Below are 15622 nucleotides of genomic sequence, written 5' to 3' on the forward strand. Positions count from 1 at the left end.
ATCAAGAACCCGGAGGAACCATGCGTGTATAAGAAAGTAGTTAAGGATGCTGTGACATTCTTAGTACTTTATGTTGATGACATCCTACTCATTGGGAATGACGTAGGGATGTTGCAGTCAACAAAGATATGGTTATCAGGTAGATTCTCGATGAAGGATTTGGGTGAGGCATCCTATATTCTAGGGATACAGATCTATAGAGATAGATCTAAGAGAATGATAGGACTCACTCAATCAACCTACATCGACACCATATTGAAACGGTTTTCAATGGATGGGTCCAAGAGAGGACATCTACCCATGTGTCATGGAGTTTCTCTATCCAAGTCTATGTGTCCCAAGACTGATGAAGAGATAGAGAAAATGACACATGTACCATATGCGTCAGCCATAGGTAGTATCATGTATGGGATGATATCTACCAGACCGGATGTAGCATTTGCTCTGAGTGTCACGAGCAGATATCAAGCTAATCCCGGTCAAATGCATTGGAAATCCGTGAAGGACATTCTTAAGTACTTACGAAGGACTAAGAATATGTTCATGGTATATGGAGGAAGAGAACTAAAATTGGAAGGCTATACCGACTCTAGCTTCCAAAGTGACGTGGATGACTTGAAGTCAACCTCTGGATTTGTGTTCATGCTCAATGGCGGTGCTGTCTCTTGGAAGATTTCCAAGCAAGACACCACAGCGGATTCCACCACTGAAGCAGAATACATTGCAGCATCAGCTGCTGCTAAAGAGGCCGTTTGGATGAGGAATTTCGTCCAAGAGTTGGGCGTCATTCCTGAAGTTGTTGGTCCAGTCCCGGTGTACTGTGACAACACGGGTGCCGTTGCTCAGGCAAAAGAACCAAGGTCTCATCAAAGATCCAAACACGTACTGAGGAAATACCACATCATCCGGGAGATTGTGGAAAGAGGAGACATCACTGTCGAAAGAGTGGCCTCTGCAGACAATATCGCTGATCCACTTACTAAGCCCTTGCCAGGACCATTATTTGACAAACATCGCGAAACAATGAGTCTACGTAGTATGACTAGTTGGCTTTAGGGCAAGTGGGAGATTGAAAGAGTAGGTGCCCAGTGAGCCAACTTGTGGCTAAGGGCTTTGATGACTCTTTGTATAAACAATCTTTTGTTTAATATAATTTACACTTTTATTAATGGCAATGACTTTATCTATCTTCATATTGTTATATTGTGATATACTATTGTTGTTTTGATAAAGACCTTGAATATACTATAGTGTATGTAAGATGTGGTAGAACATGGAGATGTCTATCATGAAACACATCTTATAGTCACTGTATATTCTAAACTGTTCCTAGTCGATTGAGCCGTCCGATAATAAGGATAAGGATCGCTCGAGTTTGAGACTAGCATTTGCGATGCAGAGTACCACGTTTCATTGGTAAGGAACATAGAGATGTTCGAAGCATGCAAATGGATATTCATACGATGAATGATCGAACTACCCTATCCGGACTTTCCAAGTGGTTATCACTTATCGAGTGGATAAAGTCCGCGGTTTTGGTTGTACACCATTAGTCCTTACTACTTGAAACATCATTGAGACTCTATATGCTAGTACTGTGCTTTGACTCGTTTACCGACTCTATTGGGGTCATCAGGTGTCGGGATTGGGTACAGTTACAACACATATAGGAGTCGATGCTTTGTTGTCAAGGATTCACCACATACTTGCGATTGTGGATATCCTATGCGATCTGAGGAGATATTAGTGTGACGAATCTCTGGCCAGAGTACATGATGTGATTTAAGAAATGGTTTCTTAGTAGCACATGCAATGTCACTATTTGATCTTCAAGATGTATTGCATAGTTATCGAATCTCGAACGACTCTCGATATACCAATGGTTGTTGATTCGATCGGGATATATGGATGAAGGGACCGTACTGTACGCTAACCAAAATCTATTGGTTCTTGCAGGCACTATCAGTGATACCTAGGGAATCATGGGGCGATGTTGCTAGGCGCTCATACCATGATTCGATGGGCAAGTCGGAAATTGTTGTTCCGAGTCACAAGGAGTTGTGAGCCCACGGCTAGCTGTATCCCTGAACCATTGAGGGTCACACAGAGTAATGGATTTTTAATCCCCGTTGAGATAGTTAAATTTAAAGAGTTAAATTTAATGAACAAAGAAGTTGGACTTCTTATTTAAGAGTAGAGGAGTAAGATTTCCTAAAATGACATATGGATGGGCATTTTTGGAAATCACTGAATTCGGATTCAGAAAAATTTATCTTGACTTTAAAAGGTGCAGAAATGGTTTCTGTGCACATTGGTGAAATCGGTTTATCAATCGGAGTCATGATGAATTTTATATTAATTTCTGAACATGCGGGCTTTGCTTGTCGGGCTTGAACTTATGACTAATGGGCCCTAAGCTGTTAGTGGCCTACATTATAAATAAGTTATTGCAGTACAAAAATTACACACAAAAAGGCATAATTTTCGAAATTAACTAGGGTTTTGAGACCTAGTGGCCGCCGCCCCCTCTCCCCTCTCTGCTCGAAAACCCAGCCTGTGAATTTTGAATTTGCAGTCTGGTTTAACGGATCAAATTCGTTAATCTCTTCGAACGAGCGAGCCAAACTATGATTCTCACGGCACAATGTTGTTTTCTCTCGAGTTTTCATGCATAAATAATGCATCTAAGGCGTCGGATTCGTGCCCCCATGAGTGCCTAAGTTGGGGTCACCGTGCGCACGGGCGGGCTGCCCCTTGCGGCACGTAGCGCAAATGAGCGAGCCAAACTTTGATTCTCACGGCACAATGTTGTTTTCTCTCGAGTTTTCATACATAAATAATGCATCTAAGGTGTCGGATTCGTGCCACCATGAGTGCCCAAGTTGGGGGCACCGTGCGCACGGGAGGGTTGTCCCGTGCGATACGTAGCGCAAACGAGCGAGCCAAACTATGATTCTCACGGCACAATGTTGTTTTCTCTTGAGTTTTCATGCATAAATAATGCATCTAAGGCGTCGGATTCGTGCCCCCATGAGTGCCCAAGTTGGGGTCACCGTGCGCACGGGCGGGCTGCCCCTTGCGGCACGTAGCGCAAATGAGCGAGCCAAACTTTGATTCTCATGGCACAATGTTGTTTTCTCTAGAGTTTTCATGCATAAATAATGCATCTAAAGCGTCGGATTCATGCCACCATGAGTGCCCAAGTTGGGGGCACCGTGCGCACGGGCGGGCGGCCCTGTGCGGCACGTAGCGCAAACGAGCAATTGATGATTCTCACGACACAAATATTTATTTCCCTCGATTTTCATGCATAAATAAGGCATGTTTGTGGTCGGATTCGCATTTTGCCCAAAAAAAAAAATATTTAAAAAAAGAAAAATTTTATTATGATTCCTCAGCCCAAAAACCCACTTTTCCTGAAACTTGGGTTTTTTCTCGTAAGTATACTATAGGGGGAGGAGGGTGTTTGGCCATGGGCTTGGTTGAGGTATCGGGGCTATGCTTGCCATTGCCCCCCATGCTCGTCCAACCTCATGACAACCTTCCCCGATGGGCGCCCCTTCCGGCCGCCGCTCCGGCGGGTTTTCCGGCCGGCGGCCGGCAGTTGCGTTTTTTCACCCCGACGTCATTTTGCACCCCGTTTCTTGCTATATTGCATGCATGAGCTTTTTGGACATGCGGATTGCGAACTCTTTGTAGGCTTGTTTTCTATTACGGTTGGTCGGAAAGAAGGAATATCGGTTGTTTGGGAATCAAGCATGCGTAGGTGTTCGTCATTGTTGTTCTTAAGCTCCTATGCGATCATCAAAGTCCCTCGGTTTAGGATGCTTGTGGGGCCGGAAGGCACATTATGGTCATTGCTATCGTGGATCGGCGAGCAAGTCGTGTGAGTCCCGTTCTCTTTATTGGAGCATGGGTCGCGCTTGCGATTGATTTCCCACATCTTCGTGTCCGAATATCTGTGCTTGTATATGAGGTTGAGAATAAGCTTGAAACTCCAGTAAGGTTTGCATCCCCAAAAGTAGGGGTGGGTTAGATCGGTGGGGTTGTGAGTTCTTGCGCAAGACATTTCGAGTGGGTTCGATCATGATATCTCGTGCTTGTGGCAGTTGTTTGGATGCGTCCATGTGGAATTTCATTGCATGTTCGATCCGCCATGGCCCTGAGTATTGGTGCTCTTAACCACCCCTGCAACCATCAAAGTCCCTTGGTTCAGGACGCATTGGGGCCGGAGATCACATTATGGTCATTGCTATCGTGGATCGGCGAGCGGCGAGAAATCGCGTGTGTTCCAATCTTCGTTCGACATTTTGTTTCTCCCGTAGCTTTGATTTTATTGCCAGGGATGTGTATCCGTGTTAGTCGGGGCATTTGCTTGAGCTCTTCGGCTATTTTCCACCTTTTTCCATTGTATTGGAGCGGTGGATGACTTAGCCTAGGTGTTTGAACTTTGCGTACGTAACAACACGTGAGTGGTGGTCGGTGTGTCCGAGTAAGTTGAGTCCCTGCTTGCGCAGCGAAAACGTATCCGGAATGCCTCTTCAGTGAATGGTTCAAGTGTCGGTTTTCTGTGTTCTATACCCAAAGCACGGGAATTCGTCGGATTAATGACCCTTTCTTCTTTTGCAGCGAGCCCTCGGGTTCGTGGTATGGGATGATATTTGCAACAGATGTCGTTATCCAACTCTCACGACTTTTAATGGTCTTGAGTTTTTGGATCAATGGCACCTTGCTTGGTCTCTCGGTCACGGAGTACCTCGTGGGTACGAGGCATCATCGGTCTCTATTTGCCCCAATAAAAAGCTTCCGGCGCTACTTGCGAACGACAATTGGTGTTGTTTTGGATTTGTCCATGCGGTGCCAAGAGTTGACATGGAATGCTACCTGGTTGATCCTGCCAGTAGTCATATGCTTGTCTCAAAGATTAAGCCATGCATGTGTAAGTATGAACTAATTCAGACTGTGAAACTGCGAATGACTCATTAAATCATTTATAGTTTGGTTGATGGTACCTGCTACTCGGATAACTGTAGTAATTCTAGAGCTAATACGTGCAACAAACCCCGAATTCTGGAAGGGATGCATTTATTAGATAAAAGGTCGACACGGGCTCTGCCCGTTGCTGCGATGATTCATGATAACTCGACGGATTGCACGGCCCTTGTGCCGGCGACGCATCATTCAAATTTCTGCCCTATCAACTTTCGATGGTTGGATAGTAGCCTACTATGGTGGTGATGGGTGACGGAGAATTAGGGTTCGATTCCGGAGAGGGAGCCTGAGAAACGGCTACCACATCCAAGGAAGGCAGCAGGCGCGCAAATTACCCAATCCTAACACGGGGAGGTAGTGACAATAAATAACAATACCGGGCTCTACGAGTCTGGTAATTGGAATGAGTACAATCTAAATCCCTTAACGAGGATCCATTGGAGGGCAAGTCTTGAAACGACCCTCACTACTAGACTATAATTAAAATAAAGGAAAATTACGGATTTTTAAAAATTTTGCCATGACCTATTTGTAAAACAAACAAGCCAACAAGACTCAGTCAGCAATTCAAATAAGGAAAGAAATACTGACATAAAAACTCAAGTGCGCTAATCATAAACATGCAATCCTAGTAACCACCTCCCGGTTACAGCATAAAGTAAACTAAGGCATTTAAAAGTTCGCAATAATCATAAACATGCATAAGTGTAGACATACTACAAATTCATCAACTGTAGCACAGGGAATGCACATCCTGGCTATAAATACTGAAAGTACTCAAATAACTCTTCATTATTACATAACAGAGTAATGTGCGGAAAAACGTAAACATAAAGAAGCAACGGTCACTGGGCCTTTCACCAGCGATGGCCTCATCCTAGTAGATCATGCCCCTCCATCTCAACAACAGTCTCCTCACCTGCAAACATTCAAGCATAGTGAGTCTAAAGACTCAACAAGTATAAACAGTGTAATAACAAGGGTTTAAAATACGTGATGCGATACTTCAAACTATGATACATAGTATACTTTGAACTTTAACTATAAATATGCATGGAAATACAAGAGTAATATAGCATGCAATGATGAACACACGCTATGATAGACTTTCAACTTTCATAACATAAACTTTCATAACATTAAACTTAACCTCATGCATAACTGATTGACTGACATAAACGTAAGACTAGTCAACTGAAACTTTGAAACTTTAACTTTTCTTTTCTTTTACTTTTTCCTCTAGAAATCAGATCCTTGATTTGTGACCCTCTGTTTCGATCATGATCATGGCTGCAGTGCACTATGCCGGCAAGACGACGAGATTTCTCCCGACGAACTTAACCCCTCTGTGGCAAGGAGACCGAGATAACTCCCGATCCCACATTGCCCCTCTGTGGCAAGGATAAACAAGATGTCTCTTGCTCCCAACATAACCTCTATAACCTCTTGGTGAGTAGACCGAGGCATCCCCCGGCCTAGCAACACCCCTCTTTGTCACAAACAAATCACTTCATTCAAAAACATTTACTTTCTTTTTTATTCATTCATTAAGACTCGACTCACACCTCTTTATAGCATGCAAAACAAGAAAGCTTCCTTTCACTTTATGTAACTCAAGAACATGTCATATGCACACGAATAGGCAACCTTTAAGACATGAGACTCAACTCAAAAATGTGGGTGTAAGGTGGATGAGTGGCTGCCCCTAAGTCAAAAGAAACAAATCACTCAACAATTTCCCTCAAACTTGACGTAGCCCGAGCAAGAGAACCGTAAGACCCTAAACTTTGTCATGCCTTAACCAAAACCCGTCCCGCTTGAACCGACACTTAACAAACACTTCAAATTACCCCTAGGAATAGGTGGTAACATCAAATGATCAAATGAGCTAATTGAAAAGACAAGAAAATTGGACAGCCCCATTTTACAAAGAAAAATCTGCACCTACACCTCCAACTTAAAAGACTCATAACTTGGTCCAAACTTATCCGAAATAAGCCCATTTTATACCGACACGACCACAACATCATGAACTTTACTATGGTACAGCCCTAACAATGCCCAGACCTCAGCCAAGACCTGCCCTGCCCCGTGAACAGTACTGCCCTGCACATTCAACAATACCCAACTTACCTCTAACTCAAAAATTCCACCCCATAACCCTCTTTCCTCAACTTTTCTCCATACCAAACAACAATACACCTCAAATAACATCTCTTAGGACTTATCCCAAGCACTAGGGCAACACTCAACCACACTCCCGCTCCACAATTTCGAAATCATCAAGATCAAGCACCAAGCGTGTCTTGATCCTTGTTCAATCAATGTAACCAATTGCCAAACAACATAATGCATTAATCATACATTCAAAACAGCCCTAATATCATGAAAATTTCGAAATATATATAGGGCATACTTCTGAAAATTTCGAAAATCATATATGCAATCAAAACACTCCATTCTTTCCATCATAATTCAAAATGCAACTCCTTAAAACATATAGCACTTCCAAATTTCGAAAATCCCCCAAGAACCCTACTGAAAATTGTCAAAATTTCGAACCCTATATGCATACATTAACAAGCATTTCGAAAATATTTAAGGGAATAAGAACAAGAGCATAAATAGCTTGAATGAGAGCCCAAGAAAAGTCTACACTTGCCTTCAACCTTGACTACCCAAAATTCGAAAATAAAAAGGAAAGGAGAGCTGAAACTTCAAGCTAACACCAAGCTAAGCTTCTTGGGAAGCTTCTCCGGCAGCTGGAGGCGGCGGACGGCGGCTGGGCGGCGGCTGGAGGTGGAGGAGGGGAGGCCGAAAGGAAACTCAAAGGGGAGGGGGCGGCTACTTAGGGTTAGAATGGGGCTAGGGTTTAGATTTAGGTTTTAGTGTGCATTTTAGAGGGAAAATAAAAGGAGAGTGTATTGTGTGTAGTGTTTTAAAGTTGCTTTTGTACTTGTAAAAGTGCTACTAGCACTATTACAACTCTTTACCTCAAAACTTTTGCACCTTTAAAACTTCTAAGTTTAAAATTTCAACTCTCAACATTTTAATTGAAATTACACTAGCCCGGATTTAATAAAATCCTATTTTATGAAAATTTTAGGAAATAATCCAAGAAAATGATAAAATTGCTTTTTGACCCCTAAAAATTCAAAATTTACATTTTTGACCAAAATCCCCTTTTTCCTCTAACTTAAAATCTTAAAATCGAAAGTCTTGAAAATATACCACCGAAGCCCACCATCGTCGCCTGCCGGGATAGAAACTCACTAACTAAACAATTCAAGGCATTTAATTCAAATAAGTCAAGCAATGCTATCTTTAACTGAAACTTAAACAATTAACTTCAAGAAATTAAAAATATAAATACTGAAAATAATTTTAGGCATGATATTCAAATTTTAAAAGTTCTTGGTGTTACAATTCCTCCCTCCCTAATAAGGAATTTCGTCCTCGAAATTAAAACTCACCAAAAAGCTTCGGATAGCGATCTCTGAAATCTGCTTCTGCTTCCCAAGTGGCCTCTTCATCCGAATGGTTCTGCCATCTCACCTTGATCATTGGAATTGACTTGTTACGGAGTCTTCTCTCCTGTCTATCCAAAATCCGGATGGGCGTCTCCTCATAGGACAAGTGAGGAGATAGCTGAAGCGGTTCCGAACTGAGCACATGGGATGGGTTCGAGATGTACTTCCTCAACATCGACACATGGAAGACACTATGGATCTTATCAAGGTTAGGCGGCAGGGCCACTCTATAAGCCAGTGCCCCTACACTATCCAAAATCTCGAAGGGTCCTATAAACCTCGGTGCCAACTTTCCTTTCTTCCCAAACCTCAAAAATCCCTTCAGCGGCGCTACACGGATGAATACATGATCACCCACCGAGAACTCCAAGTCTCTCCTCCGGTGATCAGCATAACTCTTCTGCCTACTCTGGGCAGTCCTCCTATCACGAATCTTAGCTACTACCTCGGTGGTCAACTGAACAATCTCCGGACCAAAGTCTGATCTCTCACCTATCTCATCCCACAACACTGGAGATCTACACTTCCTCCCATAAAGTGCCTCGTAGGGAGCCATGCCAATAGTGGACTGAAATCTGTTATTGTAACGACCCTCACTACTAGGCTATCAGACTATAATTAAAATAAAGGAAAATTACGGATTTTTAAAAATTTTGCCATGACCTATTTGTAAAACAAATAAGCCATCAAGACTCAAACAGCAATTTAAATAAGGAAAAAAAATTGACTTCAAAACTTAAGTGCGTTAAACATAAACATGCAATCCTAGTAACCACCTCCCGGTTACAGCATAAAGTAAACTAAAGCATTTAAAATTAATTCCAACGATAATCATAAACTTGCAAAAGCGGAAAACGTACTTCAAAACATAAGCTGTAGCACAGGGAATGCACATCCTGGCTATAAATACTACAAGATCTCAAATAATACTTCATTATTACAAATTTGATAACTGTGCGGAAACATAAACTGAAAGGGTTTCTCCTCCACAAAATCCTCACCTGCAAACATTCAAGCATAGTGAGTCTAAAGACTCAGCAAGCATAACTAGGATAATAACAAGGGTTTAAAATACGTGATGCAAAAACTCAACTTAAACTGTAATATGCATGAAACTAGAAAGATATAGAAATCATGCATTAATGAACTCACACTAAGATAAACTTTAACTTTCATAACATTCAACTTAGACTCATGCATAACTGAAAGACTGACATCAATGCAAAACGAGTCAACTAAAATTGTGAAACTTTAACTTTAAACTTTTCTTTACTTTTTCCTCTTAGAAATCCGATCCCTGATTTGTGACCCTCTGTTTCGATCATGATCATGGCTGCAGTGCACTATGCCGGCAAGACGACGAGATTTCTCCCGACGTACTTAACCCCTCTATGGCAAGGAGACCGAGATGCCTCCCGATCCCACATTGCCCCTCTGTGGCAAGGGTAAACAAGATGTCTCTTGCTCCTTGCCTAACCTCTATAACCTCTTGGTGAGTAGACCGAGGCATCCCCCGGCCTAGCAACACCCCTCTTGTCACAAACAGATCACTTCATTCAAAAATATTTTCTTTCTTTTCCCTTTTCATTTATAAAGACTCAACTCATACATTAAATGGAGGTGGTTACTAGGATTGCATGTTTATGTTTAACGCACTTAAGTTTTGAAGTCAATTTTTTTTCCTTATTTAAATTGTTGTTTGAGTCTTGATGGCTTATTTGTTTTACAAATAGGTCATGGCAAAATTTTTAAAAATCCGTAATTTTCCTTTATTTTAATTATAGTCTGATAGCCTAGTAGTGAGGGTCGTTACAGTCTTCTCCATACCCTCCCACCAGAGGGCGGCATCATCCTGGAGGAGAAACACAGCACACCTCACTCTATCTGGATCTCCCAGCTGCATGTAGCGAAAGATCACCTCAAGGGAGCGGATCCAACCCTCCGTTCAGTTATGCATGAGTCTAAGTTGAATGTTATGAAAGTTAAAGTTTATCTTAGTGTGAGTTCATTAATGCATGATTTCTATATCTTTCTAGTTTCATGCATATTACAGTTTAAGTTGAGTTTTTGCATCACGTATTTTAAACCCTTGTTATTATCCTAGTTATGCTTGCTGAGTCTTTAGACTCACTATGCTTGAATGTTTGCAGGTGAGGATTTTGTGGAGGAGACGGAGGGTCGTGATCTACTGGGATGAGGCCATCGGTAGTGCGAGGCCCAGTGACCGTTGCTTCCTTTCAGTTTATGTTTCCGCACAGTTATCAAATTTGTAATAATGAAGTATTATTTGAGATCTTGTAGTATTTATAGCCAGGATGTGCATTCCCTGTGCTACAGCTTATGTTTTGAAGTACGTTTTCCGCTTTTGCAAGTTTATGATTATCGTTGGAATTAATTTTAAATGCTTTAGTTTACTTTATGCTGTAACCGGGAGGTGGTTACTAGGATTGCATGTTTATGTTTAACGCACTTAAGTTTTGAAGTCAATTTTTTTTCCTTATTTAAATTGCTGTTTGAGTCTTGATGGCTTATTTGTTTTACAAATAGGTCATGGCAAAATTTTTAAAAATCCGTAATTTTCCTTTATTTTAATTATAGTCTGATAGCCTAGTAGTGAGGGTCGTTACAGTTATTATACGCGAATTCCACTAGTGGTAGTCTCGACTCCCAACTACCTTGAAAATCAATAGCACATGCCCTCAAAAGATCCTCCAAAATCTGAATCACCCTCTCTGACTGGCCATCAGTCTGCGGGTGGAAGGCGGTGCTAAAAAGGTGCTTCGTACCCATAGCGGAATGAAGACTCTTCCAAAAAGACGAAGTAAACCGTGGATCTCTATCAGACACTATGGAGACTGAAATACCATGTAGTCTGACTATCTCCCGGATATACAACTCCGCGAACTGAGTCATCGTGAAAGTAATCTTCACCGGTAAAAAGTGAGCCGACTTAGTGAGACGGTCTACAATAACCCAAATAGCATTTGAACCTCTCACTGTCTTCGGCAATCCCACAACAAAGTCCATGGTGATATTCTCCCATTTCTGTGCGCATGGGCAGGCGGCCCCGTGCGGCACGTAGCGCAAACGATCGAGTAAATTGATGATTTTCACGGCAAAAACATTTTTTCTCTCGAGTTTGCATGCATAAATAAGGCATGTAAGTGGTCGGATTCGCATTTGGCCCAAAAAAAAAAATTTAAAAAAAGAAAAATTTTATTATGATTCCTCGGCCTAAAAACCCACTTTTCCTGAAACTTGGGTTTTTTTTCCTAAGTATACTATAGGGGGAGGAGGGTGTTTGACCGTGGTGTTGGTTGTGGTGTTGAGGCAATGCATGTCATTGCCCCCCATGCTCGGCCAACCTCATGCCAACCCAACCCAATGGCCGCCGCCGCCTCCGGTCGCCGCCTCCGGCCCGTTTTCCGCCGGCGACCGTATATTAGGGAAATGACGCAATGCGGCACTTGGGCACGTCGAGCACGGCGGCGTGCGCGTGTGGTCGGAACATGGGAGAAGCAAAACGTCCGGATATTAGGCAAATGAAACGTGCGCGTGCGCATGCGCAATGCGGCACTTGGCACTTGGGCACGGCGGCGTGCGCGTGTGGTCGGAACATTGGAGAAGCAAAACGTCCGGATATTAGGCAAATGAAATGTGCGCGTGCGCGTGCGCATGCGCAATGCGGCACTTGGCACTTGGGCACGTCGGGCACGGCGGCGTGCGCGTGTGGTCGGAACATGGGAGAAGCAAAACGTCCGGATATTAGGCAAATGAAATGTGCGCGTGCGCGTGCGCATGCGCAATGCGGCACTTGGCACTTGGGCACGTCGGGCACGGCGGTGTGCGCGTGTGGTCGGAACATGGGAGAAGCAAAACGTCCGGATATTAGGCAAATGAAATGTGCACGTGCGCGTGCGCGTGCGCATGCACAATGCGGCACTTGGCACTTGGCACTTGGGCACGTCGGGCACGGCGGCGTGCGCGTGTGGTCGGAACATGGGAGAAGCAAAACGTTCGGATATTAGGCAAATGAAATGTGCGCGTGCGCATGCGCAATGCGGCACTTGGCACTTGGGCACGTCGGGCACGGCGGCGTGCGCGTGTGGTCGGAACATGGGAGAAGCAATACGTCCAGATATTAGGCAAATGAAACGTGCGCATGGGTGTGCGCATGCGCAATGTGGCACTTCGCACTTGGGCACGTCGGGCACGGAGGCGTGCGCGTGTGGTCAGAACATGGGAGAAGAAAAACGTCCGGATATTAGGCAAATGAAATGTGCGCGTGCGCGTGCGCATGCGCAATGCGGCACTTGGCACTTGGGCACGTCGGGCACGGCGGCGTGCGCATGTGGTCGGAACATGGGAGAAGCAAAACGTCCGGATATTAGGCAAATGAAACGTGCGCGTGCGCGTGCGCATGCGCGTGCGCATGCGCAATGCGGCACTTGGCACTTGGGCACGTCGGGCACGGCGGCGTGCGCGTGTGGTCGGAACATGGGAGAAGCAAAACGTCCGGATATTAGGCAAATGTAACGTGCGCGTGCGCGTGCGCATGCGCATGCGCAATGCGACACTTGGCACTTGGGCAAGTCGGGCACGGCGGCGTGTGCGCGTGTGGTCGGAACATGGGCGAAGCAAAACGTGCGACTGCCCGAATTTTAGGCAAATGAAATATGCGCGTAGGCAGCACTTGCGCACGTCGGCGCAAGCATGTGGTCGGAACATGAACAATGTAAAACGTGCTCGCACTTGGCACTTGGTACTTGGGTGTGCGCGTCCCCAAAACTTGGGAAAATGAAACGTGTGTGTACTTGGCACTTGACACTTGCCTGTGATCCACGAAAAAGGTACCTAAGTTGCAAGCTCCATAGAAAATAAATGCATGTAAATGTGGCACGTAACTCAAACGTCCGATTAGCATGAATGATTCAAATTAAACAATGTTTTTATCCTTCATGCAAATAATGCATCTAGGGCATCGAAATCGGGCCACCATGAGTGCCCAAGTTAGGGGCAGTGTGCGCACGGGCAGGCGGCAACGTGCGGCACGTAGCGTAAACGAGCGAGCCAAACTTTGATTCTCACGGCCCAATGTGGTTTTATCTCGAGTTTTAATGCATAAATAATGCATCTAAGGCGTCGGATTCGTGCAACTATGAGTGCCCAATTTGGGGGCACCGTGCGCACAGGCGAGCGGCCACGTGCGGCACGTAGCGCAAACGAGCGAGCCAAACTATGATTCTCACGGCACAATTTTGTTTTCTCTCAAGTTTTCATGCATAAATAATGCATCTAAGGCGTCGGATTCGTGCCACCATGAGTGCCCAAGTTGGGGGCACCGTGCGCACGGGAGGGCTGTCCCGTGCGGTACGTAGCGCAAACGAGCGAGCCAAACTATGATTCTCACGGCACAATGTTGTTTTCTCTCGAGTTTTCATGCATAAATAATGCATCTAAGGCGTCGGATTAGTGCCCCCATGAGTGCCCAAGTTGGGGTCATCGTGCGCATGGGCGGGCTGCCCCTTGCGGCACGTAGCGCAAACGAGCGAGCCAAACTTTGATTCTCACGGCACAATGTTGTTTTCTCTCGAGTTTTCATGCATAAATAATGCATCTAAGGCGTCGGATTTGTGCCACCATGAGTGCCCAAGTTGGGGGCACCGTGCGCACGGGAGGCTGTCCCGTGCGGTACGTAGCGCAAACGAGCGAGCCAAACTATGATTCTCACGGCACAATGTTGTTTTCTCTCGAGTTTTCATGCATAAATAATGCATATAAGGAGTCTGATTCGTGCCCCCATGAGTGCCCAAGTTGGGGTCACCGTGCACACGGGCGGGCTGCCCCTTGCGGTATGTAGCGCAAACGAGCGAGCCAAACTATGATTCTCACGGCACAATGTTGTTTTCTCTCGAGTTTTCATGCATAAATAATGCATCTAAGGCGTCGGATCCGTGCCCCCATGAGTGCCCAAGTTGGGGTCACCGTGCGCACGGGCGGGCTGCCCCTTGAGGCACGTAGCGCAAATGAGCGAGCCAAACTTTGATTCTCACGGCACAATGTTGTTTTCTCTCGAGTTTTCATGCATAAATAATGCATCTAAGGCATCGGATTTGTGCCCCCATGAGTGCCCAAGTTGGGGTCACCGTGCGCACGGGCGGGCTGCCCCTTGCGGTACGTAGCGCAAACGAGCGAGCCAAACTATGATTCTCACGGCACAATGTTGTTTTCTCTCGAGTTTTCATGCATAAATAATGCATCTAAGGCGTCGGATTTGTGCCCCCATGAGTGCCCAAGATGGGGTCACCGTGCGCACAGGCGGGCTGCCCCTTGCGGCACGTAGCGCAAATGAGCGAGCCAAACTTTGATTCTCACGGCACAATGTTGTTTTCTCTCGAGTTTTCATACATAAATAATGCATCTAAGGCGTCGGATTCGTGCCACCATGAGTGCCCAAGTTGGGGGCACCGTGCACTTGGGAGGGCTGTCCCGTGCGGTACGTAGCGCAAACGAGCGAGCCAAACTACGATTCTCACGGCACAATGTTGTTTTCTCTCGAGTTTTAATGCATAAATAATGCATCTAAGGCGTCGGATTTGTGTCCCCATGAGTGCCCAAGTTGGGGTCACCGTGCGCACGGGCGGGCTGCTCCTTGCGGCACGTAGCGCAAATGAGCGAGCCAAACTTTGATTCTCATGGCACAATGTTGTTTTCTCTCGAGTTTTCATGCATAAATAATGCATCTAAGGCGTCGGATTCGTGCCACCATGAGTGCCCAAGTTGGGGGCACCGTGCGCATGGGCGGGCGGCCCCGTGCGGCACGTAGCGCAAACGAGCGAGTAAATTAATTATTCTCACGGCACAAATATTTATTTCCCTCGAGTTTCATGCATAAATAAGGCATGTTTGTGGTCGGATTCGCATTTGGCCCAAAAAAAATATTTAAAAAAAGAAAAATTTTATTATGATTTCTCAGCCCAAAAACCCACTTTTTCCTGAAACTTGGGTTTTTTCTCCTAAGTATACTATAGGGGGAGGAGGGTGTTTGTCCATGGGCTTGGTTGAGGTGTCGGGGCATATGCTTGCCATTGCCCCCCATG

Source organism: Henckelia pumila, chromosome 3 (genome assembly GCF_033568475.1).
Source record: "Henckelia pumila isolate YLH828 chromosome 3, ASM3356847v2, whole genome shotgun sequence".
NCBI lineage: Eukaryota > Viridiplantae > Streptophyta > Magnoliopsida > Lamiales > Gesneriaceae > Henckelia > Henckelia pumila.